Genomic DNA, 20,644 nt, shown 5'->3' with positions numbered 1-20,644 from the left:
CTACGGAATCCAAACTGATCTTCCCCGAGGTTGGCTTCTACTAGTTTTTCCATTCGTCTGTAAAGAATTCGTGTTAGTATTTTGCAGCTGTGACTTATTAAACTTATAGTTCGGTAATTTTCACATCTGTCAGCACCTGCTTTCTTTGGAATTGGAATTATTATATTCTTCTTGAAGTCTGAGGGTATTTCGCCTGTTTCATACATCTTGCTCACCGGATGGTAGAGTTTTGTCAGGACTGGCTCTCCCAAGGCCGTCAGTAGTTCCAATGGAATGTTGTCTACTCCGGGGGCCTTGTTTCGACTCAGGTCTTTCAGTGCTCTGTCAAACTCTTCACGCAGTATCATATCTCCCATTTCATCTTCATCTACATCCTCTTCCATTTCCATAATATTGTCCTCAAGTACATCGCCCTTGTATAGACCCACTATATACTCCTTCCACCTTTCTGCTTTCCCTTCTTTGCTTAGAACTGGGTTTCCATCTGAGCTCTTCATATTCATACAAGTTTTTCTCTTGTCTCCAAAGGTCTCTTTAATTTTCCCATAGGCCGTATCTATCTTACCCCTAGTGAGATAGGCCTCTACATCCTTACATTTGTCCTCTAGCCATCCCTGCTTAGCCATTTTGCAGTTCCTGTCGATCTCATTTTTGAGACGTTTGTATTCCTTTTTGCCTGCTTCATTTACTGCATTTTTATATTTTCTCCTTTCATCAGTTAAATTCAATATTTCTTCTGTTACCCAAGGATTTCTACTAGCCCTCGTCTTTTTACCTACTTGATCCTCTGCTGCCTTCCCTACTTCATCCCTCAAAGCTACCCATTCTTCTTCTACTGTATTTCTTTCCCCCATTCCTGTCAATTGTTCCCTTATGCTCTCCCTGAAACTCTGTACAACCTCTGGTTTAATCAGTTCGTCCAGATCCCATCTCCTTAAATTCCCATCTTTTTGCAGTTTCTTCAGTTTTAATCTACAGGTCATAACCAATAGATTGTGGTCAGAGTCCACATCTGCCCCTGGAAATGTCTTACAATTTAAAACCTGGTTCCTAAATCTCTGTCTTACCTTTATATAATCTATCTGATACCTTTTAGTATCTCCAGGGTTCTTCCATGTATACAACCTTCATTCATGGATGTAGCACTTGTAAAATACAAGCAGCGAAGTGTTATCTACAACTTTTAGAGAAGGGAGAGAGCAATTATAGGAGTCAAAGGACATGAAAAGGAAGCAGTATCTGAGAAGGGAATGGGACAGGTTTGCAGCCTATCCCCGATGTTATTCAGTCTGTGCACTGAGCGTGCAGTACAGGAAACGAAGGAGAATTTTAGAAAGAGAATTAAAGTTTACGGAATAGTAACAATGACTTTGAATCACTTTGAGGTTTGCCAATGACGTAATTCTGCCAAAAACGGCAAATGACTATTAAGAGTAGTTGAACGGAATGGACAGTGTCTTGAAAGTACACCCAAGAAAACAAGGCTAATGAAATGTAGTCGACAGAATTATACAGTATCAGAAAAGGAGAAACTAAAAGTAGTAGATGAGTTGTGCTATACGGGGAGCAAAGTAATTAATGACGGCTGAATAAAATGCTGAATAGAAACAGCAACAAAGTCATTTCTGAAAAGAAAAGAAATTTATTATTTTCGAAGATACATTTTTGTATTAGGAAGTCTGAAGTATAAACCTGAGCGGAAGCGAAACGTGGACGATACACAATTCAGACAAAAAGAGAATAGGATGTTTTCAAATGTGGTGCCACAAAAGAACGCTGAATATTAGATGGGTAGACGGACTAACTACAGACGAGGTGTCGAATAGATTTTCGTCTAACCTGATTTACTGAAGGATCAGTGGACAGAACATGAGGCATCAAGGAATCGTGAATTTGGTGACAGATGGATGTATAGGGGTTTAAGAATTGTGGAGGGAGAGCAAGGCTCGAGTACAAGAAGCAGAAAAATGGATGTGGGTTGCAGTAGTTGTGCAGAGATGGAGAGGTTTACAAAGCGTTAACTAGCATGAACGGCTGGAGGAAAGCGATCTTCGAGCTGAAGACCACCATAACAACGTGGACTGTGGTAAGTGCATCTATTCAAAATTTAGTATGATTACGTGATGCAAAAACTAAAGCTAACCATTTTGAATAAACCACTATGTGACATGTAGTTGAACTGAGCTCATGAGGTGGTGTTTGTGTCCGCAAGGCTTTGGACTAATTCCTATGCAATTCATAATATACGTATCTATACAAAAATTTCATTTTTCTGTCTGTAGCAACAGTTTTCATCACTGCATCAAGTATTGATTTTCTGTAACTTCTTCTGATTTCACACTTGTTCGTAGCATCACTTGTCGGTTAACAACAATATCTCACGCGAACAGAGTTGGCGAACTTTGGTGTTGTCGACTAACAAGGAAAGGCCACGATATTCAGATCACGGATTTACTTCAGACCTAATACACTTCTAATAGTCCATTAGAACAACATAACGTGGAAGCTCGAAATGGTGCAAATGGCTCTGAGCACTATGGGACTTAATAGCTGAGGTCATCAGTCGACTAGAACTTAGAACTATTTAAACCTGACTAACCTAAGGACATCACACACATCCATGCCCGAGGCAGGATCCGAACCTGAGACCGTAGCGATCGCGCGGTTCCAGACTGAAGCTCCTAGAACCGCTCGGTCACACGGGACGACTAACGTGGAAGCAGTAAGACATACTACTTAGGCGAGTTTGTGAAAATCGCAAAGAAATTTTTAAGCGTCGTTGATGTACTGTTGCATTGCAACCGTTAGCGTTCTTTCTCCGTAATCGCTGCATCACTAGATCTGGTCCCGCTCTTTTCTTCTTTATTTATATTTTTTCAACACTAATAATATTATTTCGTACGTATTACATGCGAAAGGTAATATAATGAAAAGACACATGTATTTGCACAAACTTTTGTAGAATTTCCAACGTTATTCTGCAGTTTCTATTATAACAATACAACTTTTGTTTCTAAAGGCAGGTTGAAAACTTTACCAAGCGCTTTGAAACTTCTTGATATTTTATTTACAACGAATGAGAAATTGGCTCTCGTGAAGATGCTGTTGAAATACATTCAATTGTACATCGGAAATTTCCGGGATCGATATTTACGGAAATGTTGCATTACGCCTAGTATGCGTCCAAAGTGTCAGAAGTATGAGAATTTTTTCAAAATTTTAACGAATTTTGTTTTTCCGTAGAGGGAAAACTCCCCGTCCCACGCCCATCAGATTTAGTGGTAAGACGGCCCAGTGGATAGCCCATGAAAGACTGAACACAGATAAAGCTAGAAAATATGAAGAAGGTCTAGTGAACTGTGAAAAATAGAAGAAAAATAGAAACAATGAACAGTCCAAACTCAAGATGTAACTTAACCTTTCAAATGCGGTATGTGTGAAATAATACAACTAGTGTTGAACGCTTGAAAGCTAACCATATGGCCGCTACCATATAGTGTTCCTGGCTGCAACGCATCAGTACACCAGTTACGCATAAAACTTGGGATTTTCTTGAAATCGTACGAGTAGTATGCCTTACTATTGCTCGTAATGTTGTCCTATCTACTAAAAAGTGTACAAAGTTTTAAGTAAAGCCTTGTAAGTCGCTTCCGGATGTTGGTCTCAGGTTGATTCGCGGTGGTGACTCTGCATATGTGGTGTTGCTCTCCCGAAAGCCTTCCGGCGCTGTCATAGCCTCTGCCTCCGTGGAACCCCAGCTAACAGGGAGGCGGAGCGGCCGCTCGCGTGACGGCCCAGCTGTACGCAATACCCGGAATAAAAAGCTGGCCAGCAGCGACGGGTCTCTGGCAAATGGCCGGCAATTCCGCGAGAACCGGAACTTCCGTCACAGCGCGCACGCCAAATGCCTTTCGTCGCAGGCCGTTACCACACGTCGTCTTGAAAAGGCCCACACTCACCATCTTAGCATCTACTTATACAGGGTGGTTCAATGATCGTGACCGGGCCAAATATCTCACGAAATAAGCGTCAAACGAAAAAACTACAAAGAACGAAACTTGTCTGGCTTGAAGGGGGAAACCAGATGGCGCTACGGCTGGCCCGCTAAATGGCGCAGCCATAGCTCAAACGGATATCAACTGCGTTTTCTTAAATAGGAACCCCCATATTAATTACATATCCCTGTAGTGCGTAAAGAAATATAAATGTTTTAGTTGGACCACTTTTTTCGCTTTGTGATAGATGGCGCTGTAATAGTCACAAACATAGGGCTCACAAATTTACACGAACAGTTGGTAACAGGTAGGTTTTTTAAATTAAAATACAGAACACAGGTACGTTTGAAGATTTTATTTGGGTTGTTCCAAAGTGATACATGTACCTTTGTGAACTTATCATTTCTGAGAACGCATGCTGTTACAGCGTGATTACCTGTAAATACCACATTAATGCAATAAATGGTCAAAATGATGTCCGTCGACCTCAATGCATTTGGCAATACGTGTAGCGACATTCCTCTCAACATCGAATAGTTCGCCTTCCGCAATGATCGCACATGCATTGACAATGAGCTGACGCCTGTTGTCAGGCGTTGTCGGTGGATCACGATAGCAAATATCCTTCAACTTTCCCCACAGAAAGAAATCCGGGGACGTCAGATCCGGTGCCCGTGCGGGCCATGGTATGGTGCTTCGACGACCAATCCATCTGTCATGAAATATGCTATTCAATACCGCTTCAACTGCACGCGAACTATGTGCCGGACATCCATCATGTTGGAAGTACATCGCCATTCTGTCATGCAGTGAAACATCTTGTAGTAACATCGGTAGACCATTACGTAGGAAATCAGCATTCATTGCATTATTTAGATTGCCATCGATAAAATGGGGGCCAATTATCCTTCCTACCACAATGCCGCACCATTCATTAACCCGCCAAGGTCGCTGATGTTCCACTTCTCGTAGCCATCGTGGATTTTCCGTTGCCCAATAGTGCATATTATGCCGGTTTACGTTGCCGCTGTTGGTGAATGACGTTTCGTCGCTAAATAGAAAGCGTCCAAAAAATCTGTCATCGTCCCGTTATTTCTCTTGTGCCCAGTGGCAGAACTGTACACGACGTTCAAAGTCGTCGCCATGCAATTCCTGGTGCTTAGAAATAAGGCACGGGTGCAATCGATGTTAATGTAGCATTCTCAACACCGACGTTTTTGAGATTCCCGAACCTCGCGCAATTTGTCTGCTACTGATGTGCGGATTAGCCGCGACAGCAGCTAAAACACCTACTTGGGCATCATTTGTTGCAGGTCGTGGTTGATGTTTCACATGTGGCTGAACACTTCCTGTTTCCTTAAATAACGTAACTATCCGGCGAACGCTCCGGACACTTGGATGGATGATGTCGTCCAGGATACCGAGCAGCATACATAGCACACGCTCGTTGGGCATTTTGAATAGCCATACATCAACACGGTATCGACCTTTTCCGCAATTGGTAAACAGTCCATTTTAACACGGGTAATGTATCACGGAGCAAATACCGTCCGCACTGTGACTATTACAGGACCATTTATCACAAAGCGAAAAAGTGGTCCAACTACTTTACGTACAACACGAACATGTAATAAAAAAATGGGGGTTTCTATTTAAGGAAACGCAGTTGATATCCATTTGACCTATGGCAGCGCCATCTAGCGGGCCAACCATAGCGCCATCTGGTTTCCCCCTTCAAGGTAGACGAGTTTCATTATTTTTAGTTTTTTCGTTTGACGCTTATTTCGTGAGATATTTGGCCCGGTCGCTATCAATGGACCACCCTGTATATTTCGCAAGCCATTGAGTATTGCATGATGAAGGTCATTTCATACCAACGTGAAGGTTTTTTTTTGTTCTGTTCCATTCGCATATTTAGCGAGACAAATAAGAGGACTTTCTATATGCCTTTGTAAGTGCAATTATCTCCGTTACCATAGTCCACCTGCTTAGCTGAGTGGCAATGTGTTTACCTACCATACAGCCCGGGTTCGATTCGCGGGCAGGTTGAAAATTTTCTCCGCTCGTGGACTGGGTGTTGTGTTGTCCTCGTCATCACCGACAGGCAAGCCGCCCAGTGTGGCGTCACCTGAAATAAAACTTGCAACCTGGCGGCCGAACTTCCCTGGATGTGGCCTCCTGGCTATCAATGTTATACGATTACTTCATTTCTGTTACTATATTCTCATGTTTCATAGGCAAGATGCAGGATGATGGCACCATCAACGGTCGCACAGTCTTCTACGAATATAGGCTCTCTAAATTTATCCTACAGAATTTCGCGAGAACCACGTCCTCTTTCTTTCCAAGGTACTCATTTCAGTTTCTGGAGCAGTTACACTCTCGTGTGGCCATTGTCCTGTTGATAGATGCCATCATCCTTAGTAAAAAAAAACTGCATGTAAGGGTGGACATGGTCCTCAAGGATAGACATACGAGGTGTGATTGGAAAGTTTTAAGAATGGGCTTGTAATTGTAGAATGGCAGTACTTACATGCTACTGCGATGCATCTCCTTCAAAATAGTCCCCTTTTGACTGAATACACCACCTCCAACGGTGTTTCCACTTTTGGAAACATTCCTGGAAATTTTCTTCCTGAAGTGTGTTAAGGACACTCTCTGTATTTGCCTGGATGTCTTCAATCGAGTCAAATCGCTTCCCTTTCAGCGAAAATTTCAGTTTAGGAGACAGGCAGAAATCCGCATGGGCTAAATCAGGGGAATATGGTGGTTGTGGAAGCACAGGAATTTTGAATTTGGTCCAAAATTCAACGATGGAGAAGGCACAATGAACCGGAGCATTGTCATGGCGTAGCACGCAACTCCTCTCTTTCCAAAATGCAGGCCTTTTCTTCCGCACCTTTTCACGCAAACGCTCAAGGCACATTTGTAGTATTCCTGGTTAATTGTCTGTCCTCCAAGGGTAAATTCATGATTCACAATAGCGGTAGAAACGAAAAAAATTCACCAACATTGTCTTCACCTTCGACCGACTTTGCTGTGCTTTTTTCGGTCGTGGTGAATCTGGAGTCTTCCACTGCGAAGACTACACTTTGGCTTCAGGATAATATCCATATACCCACGATTCGTCACCTGTAATTACCCTATTTAACAGATTTGGGTAATTTTTTGTCCGATTAATCAGTTCTTGGCACACTTCAAGTCGGTATTGTCTCTGTCACTTAACAGTTTTGGAATGAATTTTGCGGATACTCGAGGCATGTTCAGATCTTCAGTTAAAATTGGCTGAACTGCATCGAAACTTAAATTAAGTTCATCAGCCATCTTCCAAATTGTAAGTCTATGATTAGAGCGCACTAAGTCACGAACTTTAACAACATTTTCATTCGTATCTGAGGTGGAAGGACGGCAGGACCGTGGTTAATCTTCAAATGATTCGCGGCCATTTTTAAATCTGTTGAACCAGACAAAAACATTTGACTAGTTCGTACAATTATGTCCAAAATCTGTTTTTAATAGTTCGTCAGTCTGAGAAGCTGATATCCCGGTTTTAAAACAAAATTTCACTCGTTGCTCCGTTTTACGTCTATTTTTACGCAGACAGAATCCAGCAACAAGCCCTAACAGACCCGCACTCAACCAACTGCCACAACGAACTGAATAGAGGAAACGCAGTTTCCTGTCAGAGGGCATTCAAGGATATGGCAATGACTCACTCCCCACCCTTCCTGTACCTGCCCGCCAAACCAGTAAGCAGTAGCGGATCTATTCTTAAAACTTTCCAACTGCATCTCGTATATATGGGTTGATCCGTTTTGCCTTCCAGTGACACTTTTGTGTGGGCTATACAGACCTTTTACAATCCTAGCAGCACACCTCTGGTTCCTTCAACTCCAAATACTGCACAATGCTCTATAAGTGTTCACAATAGCGTCTTCTCTGCATTTGCTTTGTAATCTGTCCAGTCACACTGATGTGACCACCTGTCAAAAGCCTGAGTAAACACATTTAGCAGCGCGGTCCGCTTCGAGATGCCCAAGAAGAGTCAATTAGGTTCTGGAAGATACCAACAGGAATGTGGCACTGTGCCAACTCCAGCGTCATGGCCAGCTGCGCTATGTTTTTATGGTGAGGATACATGATGCGAAGAGCCCAGTCGAGTCGTTCCCACGGATTCTCGACTGGGCTTAGCTCTGAGTTTTGTGGCCAAGAGAGTACGGTCAACTCATCCTGGTGTTCTTCAAAGCACTCACGTACATTAACAGCTGTGACATGTTGCACTGTCCTCCTTATAGATGCCATCGTACTGAGGAAAAATTAACTGCATGTAGCAGTGACATCCTCTCGGTAGATGCCCACTTGGCTTGATCCATTTTGACTTCCAGAATGACGAGATCACCAGAGAGTGGCACGAAAACTTTCCCAAGACCATAATTGTTGCAATGTATTTGCTTTCAGACATTTCTCGCCATTCATGCTAATTACCATCTGTCCGATAGCATATAGAAAGTGAATCAGAAAGGATAACCTGTCGATACTCAGTGGACATCCACTTCGATTCGGTGTCGATAAACGGCAGTCAGCACGGCTGCATGAAACATCCGCCTGTTGCGGGTGCCCATAAAGAGCAACGTTCGCTGAACGGATGTTACAGGGACACTCTTGGTAGCCTCTTGGTTCATCTGGGCCATGAGTTGGGCATCAGTTGCACCCGTAATTGGCCGTACGCATCGCCCCTTTTATCTGCGGCCACTGGTGCACCACTATTGCCTGAGTGCCAGTTTTCTTTGGCGTCATTTTGCCTAGTGCAGTGTATTCTAAGCACAATGGCACGCGAACTGTTTACGTACTTAAGCCGTTTCGGAAATGCTTCCACTCTTGGTCCAAATGACAACGGTCATGCTCTTTGGGCGTCAGAGAAATTGCTACGTTTCCGCATTACGACGACTACAGTGTTTTCTGCATCACACTCACCTCGCCCGCCCCCGGCACACCTTTTATATCCTCCACTACTTGTGCTGCTACCTGTCGTCTGTGAGTGCTTATTACATGTTGACGTCGAACATGGTGGTGGTAGCGTTAATGTGGCTGGACCTTGCATATGCAGTGCATTCTTCCAATAATCTAAGTCTTCCCTTCAGCATTAATATTACTGATTTGACGCGATTATCCCACTTCGTACCGCTTCTTAAGATAACTCCTAATTGCTAAAACCATTTGACGTGATCGGGATGATGTGACAAGCCAAGTGGCCTAAGCGTTGTCACGATAGAAATATCGCACAACCTGAGTTACAGACCCACCGTAATAATTTTTTTGGGCAATATGATTACATGTTTATGTCTTTTGTTTGTTTCGTATGTAGACAAATGAAATGTGTTTTACAAGGAAATATCATCATGTTGACCATGTATTTTGACGAGAAAAAAGCGCAGTAGCACGGTATCAGCTCCAGCAACCGATCCCGCTCCAAAATTTGGGTCATAATTCCGACAGTACGCGGTTATGACCTTCGGAAAGTATCGCTTTTAGACGCTCTAGAAGTTTGTAACTCGCTTTGCGCCACTACAGCAGCTTAATGTCCTAGCGCGAAGCACTAAAGAATGGAGTGAATAAGATGTGTGTACGAAGGAGAGAAATTTTCGAGAGAAAGGTTTTATAATCCGCACGCATATATCACTTTCCCTCTCTCTCTCTCCTCTCTCCTCTCTCGTCAACAGTTTGCCGTACACGGCATCCCTGGTGGGGAAAATCTTTGAAATCGAAGTGCTTTGGAATGATAAAGCTAGATTTTATTACCGAGAACTGTGAACCGTAACCAGACAGACAACTGTGTAAGGACTGCGATTCGTGTGAACTGTAAATGACCAGAGAAGTGCATGAGAGCTGTGATAAGTAGGCTTTGAACTATAGGGTGGCGCACGAAATGTTACCATTTTGTTTTTGAATATAAAATTTGTCAATACAATCTGAAAGGAACATATACTACAATGAAGAGCCGTACATGGAGATTTGTTCTAACTCAGCACATGCTCAATATGTCCATTTCGTTTCCCAACTTCCTTCAAACGAACACTGAAGTTAGTGATTACCTTACGGCACATGTCTTCCTTATAATTTTACTGCAAGCTTGAAGAATAAGTCTTCTGAGCTCCATTAAATCACGTGGACGTTTCGGGAAAATTTTTTCCTTTAGGTGCCCCCAAAGAAAATAGTCACATGGATTGAGGTCTGGACTATTGGGGGCCAATTTTGTCCGTTATTGAAGCGACCTTGAAACCTGAGTGAAATGATCCGCATGTCGAAATGCTCGTGTAAAAACTCCAACACAGTGTTTGCAGTATGTGGCCATGCTCCATCTTGCATGAACTACTGCGCGTTGAAGGTCAAGGCAGTAGCAAGAAGCTGTGGAATTTAATGGAGCTCAGAAGACTTGTTCTTCAAACTTGCAGTGAAATTACGGAAGAAATGTGCCGTAGGATAATCACTAACTTCAGTGATCGTTTGAAGGAAGTTAGGAAACGAAATGGTGGACATATTGATCATGTGCTGAGTTAGAACAAATCTCCATGGACGGCTCTTCATTGTAGTATATGTTCCTTTCAGATTGTATTGACAATAAAGTTTATATTCAAAAACAAAATGGTAACACACTTCGTGCGCCACCCTGTATATTTGAACTGTTTTTGAACTTCAATTGAACTGTAATATCTGATGAAGTAAAATAAAATTTTCCTTTACAATGAAAGTAGTATCGGTAATTGAGGAACAGGAAGTGCTGAATTGCTCCGAGAATAAAAATTGAGGTTATGTGCGCGGTCCGTGGGATTACGTTATAAATCATCACTTGAAGACTCTTCATGCTACGAGACAGCGTAGCGTGCAGAGCACCGTGAGGCAGACGCAGATAACAGATGCAGCAGCAGTAGGCAGCGGCCGGTGCAGTTAACAGTACACGGTGCGTTGGAAGTGCCAGTTTCAGCACACCGCTATAGCGGAGTTGCATCCAGCGGTGCAGCCCGCAGCTACGAGAATCAGCGACAGCACATCGAGGAAGAAAAGTAATGTATCTGTCGCACTTGCATATAGCACTCTAAGATTTTTGATTGGAACATCAGTATTAGTAGAATGTCTGTGATAAAGAAAGTAAGTCATGGTACAGCATCAACCGACACTTTGCCAACTCCAGATGATCAGCATATAAGATCTATGCAAAAATTAATTTTGGAAGAACAAAGAATAACAAGAAAAGAACGTGAGAAGATACTGAAAGAAAATAAGGTGGTATTAAGTGAAACTCTAAATAAAATAGATAAGTGGTTTAAAGAAGCTAAGGTAGGAATAGCTCAGATTATCGCCATGTTCGATGCTTTGGAACAAAATGTTACAATTCTCGAAGCTAAATCTTAGGATGTTGCAAGGAAATAGATTATGAAACCAAAGAATGGGGTAAAAAATTAGAAGTTTGTAAGACAGAAATGAATCAAAAGATTGACCACGAAACCAAAAAATTTAAATAGGGATTTTAAGGATCAGAGTGGAGTAATATAAACAACAATCAATGTATTTAGTAATGTAAGACAAGAGTAACCCAAAACTCCCGGAGCATCTATCAGAAATGACCATGAAATACTTAGTTGTAATATTTCACATGTAGAATCCTCTTGTAAAGGCAACACAAGCGATTCTGGGCAAATTGAGAGAGAGAGAGAGAGAGAGAGAGAGAGAGAGAGAAAGGTACTTACTGAGGTGCAAGAAAAAATAGAAAATGACTTAAAGAAAAACTAGAAATTTGGCGCGAACAAGAAAGAAAGGTGTAGTTCATGTAAGTGACGTAGCAAATTAAGCTAATGCGTAGAAATTCCATCATTTCTCTAGTTATGGAACTATACGACCAGTAGCCTTCGTTGAACAGTTTGATGAAATAATTCCTGAAAACATGGCAGAATAACAAAAACTCAAATTTGTAACCAGTAGGTTAGAAGGATAAGCAAAATTATGGGGAACAGAGGTCAATAACACACGTAATTCATATAAAGAACTTGTACAAGTGTTCTTGAATCAGTACTGGTCTTGCAGCACACAAACCAGAGGGAGAGATGAAGCAGTAGTGAACGGAAGGTTTGGCGATGAAAGTGCCATTATACCACAAATGGTAACAGTGAGGTATTCGAAGGTCCTGTACCGAAGTTCAGTGACGTCAAGATATCAGTAAACATGGACTTGACAGCCAGCCGCTAGCACAAAATGGACAAAGATATACTACATTCTTTTGTGGGAGGCAAAGTTGTCAGTTCAGTTATAAGAAGCAACAAATGTTGGTAGATTACTTGGCTGAATTTCAGGAAGTTGCGAATGAAGTGCCTCATTCTTCCACGGAAATACCGCCACAACAATTATTAGCTGAAACGTCAGCAGCATGAGAAAATGTTGTGAATACTAAGCTGAGGAGGCTATAAAGTACTTTCTATTGCAAGGTAACTGACGATTACCAAGTGCCTAAGCTACCTGACAACATACTTAATTTTCTTTTCCTGCTGTTAGTTGTTCCCCTTCTTTCATTCAGAACTTTATCTGTCTTTAACATTCTTCACTATCAAGGTTATGATGAGCAAATTTTCTTACTCTGACTATGGCAACAAAAAAACAAGGTATGATACAAAAAAAGTAACCCAGCACGATAAACATCTGCATATCACGGGTGAAAAACAAACATTTGACGGAATGTATGTGGAGAGGCCAGAATATACGATGTATAGGATTAGAGATACACCAGAAAGAGAACACAGTCTACATTTACGATAAGACACCAGCAACATATTAATGCACATAACAAAAAACGTAAAGTATGTAGCAGAATAGTTTTTAAATATTTGTAACAACGATAAACAAACCTTTGTGTTTGAAAATACTTTAGGAATATCAAAGCAAGACGACGGCTGCTTTGATAAAACATACATGAAATAGCGCAAAATAAATAAGCTGAAGGCTATAGAAGAAGACGACGCTAAACCAGCTAAGTGACTGACAATGTAGGAGAGAAGAAATTCTGGCACCAAAAATAACGGACGATGTGGCCTATTCTACACCTTATTTTAGATCTATGTGACGATGCTGTGCTGAGTATATTTATATGTTTTGACGATGCCATTACGGCCTTGTCACTTCAGGACATGGTGTACAAAAGATCTGAGGATGATCATTACTGACTCAAACCGGTCATCTTCAAAAGAAATGACATTGTGATCAAATACTGGAATAAAAAACATTTAAAAAATAACGGAAATTAATATATGGTGTCTTGAGATGATGCACGGCTTGCGTGACAGGGCATCCGTTAGCTTCGTGCACAGCGGCATAAACTTGCAGTAAGTTCAGTAAAACAAACAATAGCAAATATTAGGGAGCTTTCAAAGTAAACTGTAATTCATATTCAGTATTAAATGGATACAAAAATAGTAGTAGATCAGAGCGAACAGAAAGAGACAGTACAGGGCGTACGCGATAGCTGTTACCGTAATGAATATGCATGTAGCGCCACATGACAACTGGCTTACGTGGAATACCACCCGTACGTAAATGATCAGATTCAGATGATGAGGCCATCACAAATAAACCATGAATCAAAAGACGAGCGGACGAGGAAGCTTACGAGGAAGATAATGATTACGTAAATGAATCGATTGATATGTTTAGTACTTCTTAAACAGATAAAGAACCGATAGAATCATGTGACGTAGGATCAGAGCGTGAGGATACATTAGAGCAGGATAGTGCATAATCATTAATCCTGAACGAGCTATTCAAAGTTCTGTTTACACAAATTAAAGATCGGAGTAAAGTACAAATTAGTAGGACTAACAGTCAAATTAAGGCACAAGTTAATGGTCTTGATAATCAAGTCAAAACACAAGCTGGTAACCTTAATAATCAGCTGAAACCACAAAATAATAACCTTGAGAATGAAAAGAAAACAAAGGGTGTAAAGATCAGTAAACAGATCGAAAAAGTAGACGACAAAGTAGGCGTTTTGAGTGCTGCTATCAAAGACACGAAACTTGAAATAAATACCAATGCGGCCACTACGCAGGGGCAGATCGATGAAATCAACGAAAGGATCGATTTAAAATCATAAAGATCCAAGAAACGGTAGAACCTTTAGTAGTAACCAAAGTGGACGAAAAAGTCTTCGGTTAACGAATGTAGAAATGAACTCTCGCTGGCCGGTGTGGCCGTGCGGTTCTAGGCGCTTCAGTCTGGAACCGCGTGACCGTTACGGTCGCAGGTTGGAATCCTGCCTCGGGCATGGATGTGTGTGATGTCCTTAGGTTAGTTAGTTTAAGTAGTTCTAAGTTCTAGGGGACTGATGACGACAGATGTTAAGTTCCATAGTGCTCAGAGCCATTTGAACCAAATGAACTCCCACATTTGAGCAAGACGGTGGTGATTCTGGGAAAGAAACAAGCAAACAGGTAAATATTTGAGAACGAAAGTATATCCAAAATACTTCACAAATTCAAGGCAAAATTTGCGACCTTGAAAAGAAAATAAGAGACATGTTCAGTTGTGTCAGTGACAGGATATCTCATGACAAATTATTAGAGAGTGAAGAACACTTTGATCCTGCCAAGAGATCCTTGCTGGCACCCAACGCATCTCGTGAAAAATTACGAAACGATTTTTCCTGAATATTTGACAGATCAGGAGAAGATTAGCGTAATTATCAGTGCATTATCAGGTGATGATAAGCGATTGGGACTAAATTTGAACATTGATCAGATGATGTTTGATGAGTACAAACTAAAGGTTACCGAGGAATACCGGCCAGAACAGAAACAAGATTGTTTATGGCGAGAATTAATAATGGCTAGATTATACTACAACAGGTGCAGAAACTCTGTGAAAGATTTCTGTGAATCCTAGTTTCGAAAATTGACGCGCTTAAGAAGTAGACAGTCGGAATCCGAGACTATTTGGGTCTGCAGAAAAATCTGCCAGAGGATTCGAACATATACGTAGGAAGCAATCATAAAAGCTTTTCCCCGTTTTTAGAAATAATAGAGTATGAAGTTCATTGGCGAAATACTCGTGATTGTCGCCGTAAAAATAACAATAGGGTTAATCACAATGACATTGAACAAAATGACAGCGTTAGGTGTCGCGTTATATTGTTCATCGAGGTAGGGGCAAAGGTCGAGGCACTTCAGCCGTTCGCGGAATATTACTTCCGGCGGAGGTTCGAGTCCTCCCTCGGGCATGGGTGTGTGTGTTTGTCCTTAGGATAATTTAGGTTAAGTAGTGTGTAAGCTTAGGGACTGATGATCTTAGCAGTTAAGTCGCATAAGATTTGACACACATTTGAACAATATTATTTGCACAGTGACATTACCACGACAGCAACTAGGCGGAAAACTGAAGAGCTCGTATACTGTGCGCCAAACAAACGAGGACAGATTTTCATGGCCCATACGTAAGAAGCAATACTCGGGAGAGCGGCTGCTAAGCAAAGCCACAGGTGTGCTCAGGAATGAGTCATGGCAGGCAGACGATGAAACGTGTACTAGGGTGAGGACATAGAGCTTCTTAGCGTAGAATACATAAGACAGATCAGCGTTCGTGTGGAAGCTGTTGTTACGGCAGTACAAGAGAATAAAAGCGTCACAGCAGAATCGGATGAACCTGATTCGGCAGATAACGACACCGTGCCAAGAGAAAACGCCGACTTGTTCGCAGGCGATGAAGAAAACGCCTACGACAGTTTGAATAACGATGAAATTTTCGATAATTGGTTGTCAGTGATTACTAGTTGGTGTGAACAGATCGATTATCTGTACCAATGGGTAAAGCAGTGCGAGTGGGAGTATTTCAAAAGAATTTGTGACGCCAAAGGTTAGGTAATAGTAAAAGGTGAAAATTGGACGTCGGGAATAGGGTGTGACCCGATGACAAGGAGGAAAAGAGCACCGCATAACGTACGCGAGCTGCCAATAATACCGACATTGATAGTAAGAAAAGAAATATGGTAGTAATGAGGAGAATTGAGGAAGGTGAAATCCTCAGCGTTGGTGACGAAGCATTCCTGACTAATGAACCACCAGCAGGTCGGAAGAAGTAAATACAGACGATTGTTTACGAATTACTGAAGTCCACGAAGACTGCACAAGATACGAAGTAGTCGATGTAAATGACTATTCAAACTGAGAGGCTGCTGTGAAAGAAAAAGAACTAATAACATTAGGACAAAAACGTGCACCGAGTATTTAAGAATCGACAAAAGGTCGTATAATGAAATTAACACGTGTCTAAGGAAGACTTTTTTGTTTGAACCGAGCAATGACTTACAATGAACAGATGTAGAGCATAGTTCATATGAAGAATATATTGCAGTGACATAAAGCGAGAACGGCGTGAAAAAATGTTGCTTTGTACCTCCAGACGAAGCAACCTCAAAACAAGAATTGGAAGTAAATACAGAACCAAGAAAGAAAGAACCTCCGGACTATATGATACCAAGTCAACAGCGAATTCAAAGACTTTGAAATCCGAAAACCGATGAACTTCATGTCTTGGAATGATCTTACGGTCAACAAAGATTTGTTGTGGGAGGAACAAAATAGCTCCGACAGTAGAACAATTAAACAATCCATCATTCCTGTCGAATGTTATGATATTAGGCTACAAGTCCTTTCAGACACTGGGTCGGAAGTCAGTGACATTATCACAGCCATTTTTGAGCACATTTAAGACAAACCAGGGTTAGTGATGTCCGTAAATGGTGTCTAAGTCGTAGGTGTTACGGGAAAAACCAGTAAGCCAATTAAAACTCAAATATGGGCATAATGCAGAACTAAAGGACAAAACTTTGATCATGATTTCCTGCTCGTTCAGGATCTGAAACCCGAAATGATTTGGGGATCGATTGGTGTGTACAAAAAAGTAGTTATTGACTCCAATAACTAAGTTGTCAAAATTACGAGTTGCCAAAGTTGCGATAATTTTGAAGTAGGGTTTGAAGAAACTGAAATATCACAAGAACCTAAATTCGAATCATTTCAATTAGAAACTGACTCTGAAAATGAAGGACTGTCTATTATTTTTTAAATGTACCACGTTAAGAGCTTAATTGATGACAGAGAGCCAATGATTTTAAAGAAGTCATTGATAACTTATAGTACCTTAAACTAGAACAAAAATCTGAACTGTTTAGCATATTAGAAAAAAAACAGGATGTATTTACAGATAAACCTGGTTCGGTCAAGAACTTTGAGTACTGTATTGAAACTCTAGCACACGAAAATTTTTCGTGAGATCTTATTCGGTTCCCTTGTCTGAGAAACAAGCTATAGGGGCAAAAATAGATAAAATGGTTGAATGTGGGGTGATTGAATGAAGAAACAGCGAATGTAATAGTCCTCTCCTTATTGTAAATATTAAAGATGGGGCGTGCGAGTGGTGACTGGTGCACGAACTTTAAATAAGATTATCAAAAGAGAAGTAAACCGACCAGAAAATTTAGATGAGGTGCTGCAAAAATTTCATAATGTGTGGTACGTAAGTCTTCATTTGAATGTTGGGTACTGGCAGATGGCGCTGAATGCAGAATCTTGCAAATATACCGCAATTTTGTTTGCTGGAAAGTTTTACCAGTATAAAGTTGTCCCTTTTGGACCCCTTACATCTGTTTCCGTATTTATCAGGGTTTTGGACTGAATTGTAGGACGGGAAGTGCTAGACGACAATGTATGTAGTTCCTGATACATATCATTACCAGTTATGGGATTGGCAAGGACCTGGAAAAATTAAATGCTATTGAAAAATGCCCTCTACCCAAGAACAAAAAGCTACTTAAAGCATTTAACAGTCCCCATTTAAACAACCTACTTAGAAAGAACTGTGCTTCCATACAGACCATAAATCCCTGACATTTCTGAAAGACTGCCACCTATTAACCGGCAGATTAACCCAGTGGGCACTTTACCTTCAATTGTGCGACTACGAAATTTGCTGTGTCAAAGGGACTGACAATTGTGTAGCAGATGTCTTATCTAGATTATCAGAAGTCCTAAATTGCGTGCCACAAGAAAGTAATGAAAATGCACTTTCCAAATGAGGTTCATAAAAGAATTGACTGGGGAAGGAAAATTGAGCAGATTTGTAAAACGTGAGACCTTACCAAAATGAAGATAAAGTTAGGAAATAAGTAACAGTCAATTTTGATTTTGTAAATATTTCCCAAATTGCTAAATATTACAAGATCTTTGAAGGCGTTTGATATAAATGAAAAAATCTGGATTGGGGGGGGGGGGGGGAGGGGGAGGGGATTGGAAAGTATGTTAGACGTCTCAATACGAGACTGGGGCGAGAGACTATTTTCACCTTGCATTAGGACGCTGTGGGCCCCGAAAAATGTGTGGAAAAGCTTTCATGTGTAATAGCAAATATCAGGAATGTGATCAGAAGGTAACTGACGGTATAATATCGTGTAACATTTGCCAAGAAGCGAAGGTGCGAATCGAACTAATCAATGTCCTTTGTAAAACAACATGCTGGAAGATACACTGGACCTACCGTCCGTGGATTTGTACGGCCTCGTTCCGAAAACTTCTGGAAATTGTACATATATTTTGGTAGTATTACAAACATTTTCGGAATTCATATAACCTTTCACTATCAAAAAGTCAACAGCTAAACAGATATTGAACAGGATGGCAGAATACTTCAGTACCATAGGAAAACCTAAATCAGTGTTATCAGATAATGGACCACAGTTTATTTCAGAGATTTGGAAAGAGGATACGGGCCAGTACAATATCCAAGTAAAATATATTTCAGCCTACCATCCAGGAAGTAGCCCTGTTGTACGATATATACCTGAACTAGGCAGATTATGCAGAATTTATTGCCACCATAACCATAGGGCGTGGGGCATATTTGTGTCGGAATTTGAAGTTGTCATGAATGCTCTACATCATGTATACCCAGGCTTATACCAGAAGAATATACTAAAAGTGTCTGGAGAGGAAAAGAGAATTAGTGAGGGAAAGAATGAGGGAAAAGCGGTAGCCAGATCTAAGAGGCATGATAAAAAACTCAGTTACCAAGTTCAAAAATGGAGATTCTGTTCTCGTCTAAACTCATGAGAAATCTAGTGAACTGAATCACGAAATTTTCTAATTTAAATATATTTACAATGGCCCTCTTCAAGTGCATGAAACTCCCCTCACTATCACATACTATCTGGTGCTCCTCAAATCAAAGAAGCCCTTGGGCGTTCGTAATAAAATGGACTTGAACCCTTATGTTCACAGAAAAGAATAATAAGGAGCACTGTTTGAAAACATGTCATGAATAATATGTACTCTGTTATAATACATTTATTTTTTTTACAAAAATGTGCTTTGTTACAGATGTTATAATGCTGTGAAGAATTAGTTCAAATGGCTCTGAGCACTATGGGAATCAACATCTGAGGTCATCAGTTTTTCTAACACATGCTGTGTTACTAAGTTTCAGATTCGTAACAACGTAACTGTGTATAGAATGAAATGGACATTCCAAAAACTTGAAATGACAGTGATAAAGGGCTGTACTGCATTATGACCTGCAGTTTGATATAATGGACTACCAATATGCAAAATGGGCAGCAAAATTGAATAGAGCAGGAAAGCGTGTTTCAAAGGGACTGCCAAAATTCTCAGAGGACAGCTAGGTGGTCAACAATGTTTTTAAATAAAGATGCTGGAGTGAAGTGCCTGAAAAACTGAAGGGGAAGTGAAAACATTTGCTTATTGCAAATAGCGTTGTATTATTTTGTTGAACAGCATAAAAAATTAACGAAGCCAGAAACTCTTCTCTGGTGAAAATGATAGTTTCCCTAACTGTGTTTCATGCACACAAAGTGAGAGTAAAACCTTGAGTAGTATTTTGAAAATAATAAAAAAATTAAAAGTAAATATTTCTTTTAAAGCAAAATAAACGAACAGCTTAGAAATTGTAGTAAGCAACTGCAAATACGGAACAAACTTTAAATAACTTTTATACAGCAAGACGCTACCCACACCCGCAAACGTCTACAACAATTCACCGGCGACTTGGCGAAACAGGCTCTTTAGCGGGATATCACGGTGATGCTGCATTTGAAGAGACTGTTCTCGAACACTTCGAGGAAGCACCTACGACAAGTACTCGAGAGGTTGGACACGACATAGGGGTCACTTATCGGTCAGTCTGGGAGATTTTTAGGGATCCATTTAGTTTCCACCCTGTCCAAGACCTAAATCCTGTGGCGGGCAATGAACACGGGCTAGGGTTTTGCCGGTGGTTTCTGCGTTGTGTTACACGAGATCCCTACTTCCCCTCCATTGTGTTGTTTACCGACGAGTGCACCTTCCATCGGTATGGCCTTCATAACACTCGAAACGTTCATTACCGGGCAAGGGGAAATCCTCACGTCACGTACGTCCGCGGGCACCAGGAACGATTTTCATTCGTTCCTTTTAATGTGTGTCAGGGCGCTGATGGCCTCGATGTTGAGCGCCCATAAACCCCAACACACACACACACACACACACACACATACAGGAACGATTTTCGCTGAACAATTGGGCAGGCATTGTGGGTGACCATCTGATTGGGCCGGTCAGTCTACC

The sequence above is a fragment of the Schistocerca piceifrons genome, chromosome 4, assembly GCF_021461385.2.
Source record: "Schistocerca piceifrons isolate TAMUIC-IGC-003096 chromosome 4, iqSchPice1.1, whole genome shotgun sequence".
NCBI classification, from domain to species: Eukaryota; Metazoa; Arthropoda; class Insecta; order Orthoptera; family Acrididae; genus Schistocerca; species Schistocerca piceifrons.
This window is presented reverse-complemented; position numbering follows the sequence as displayed.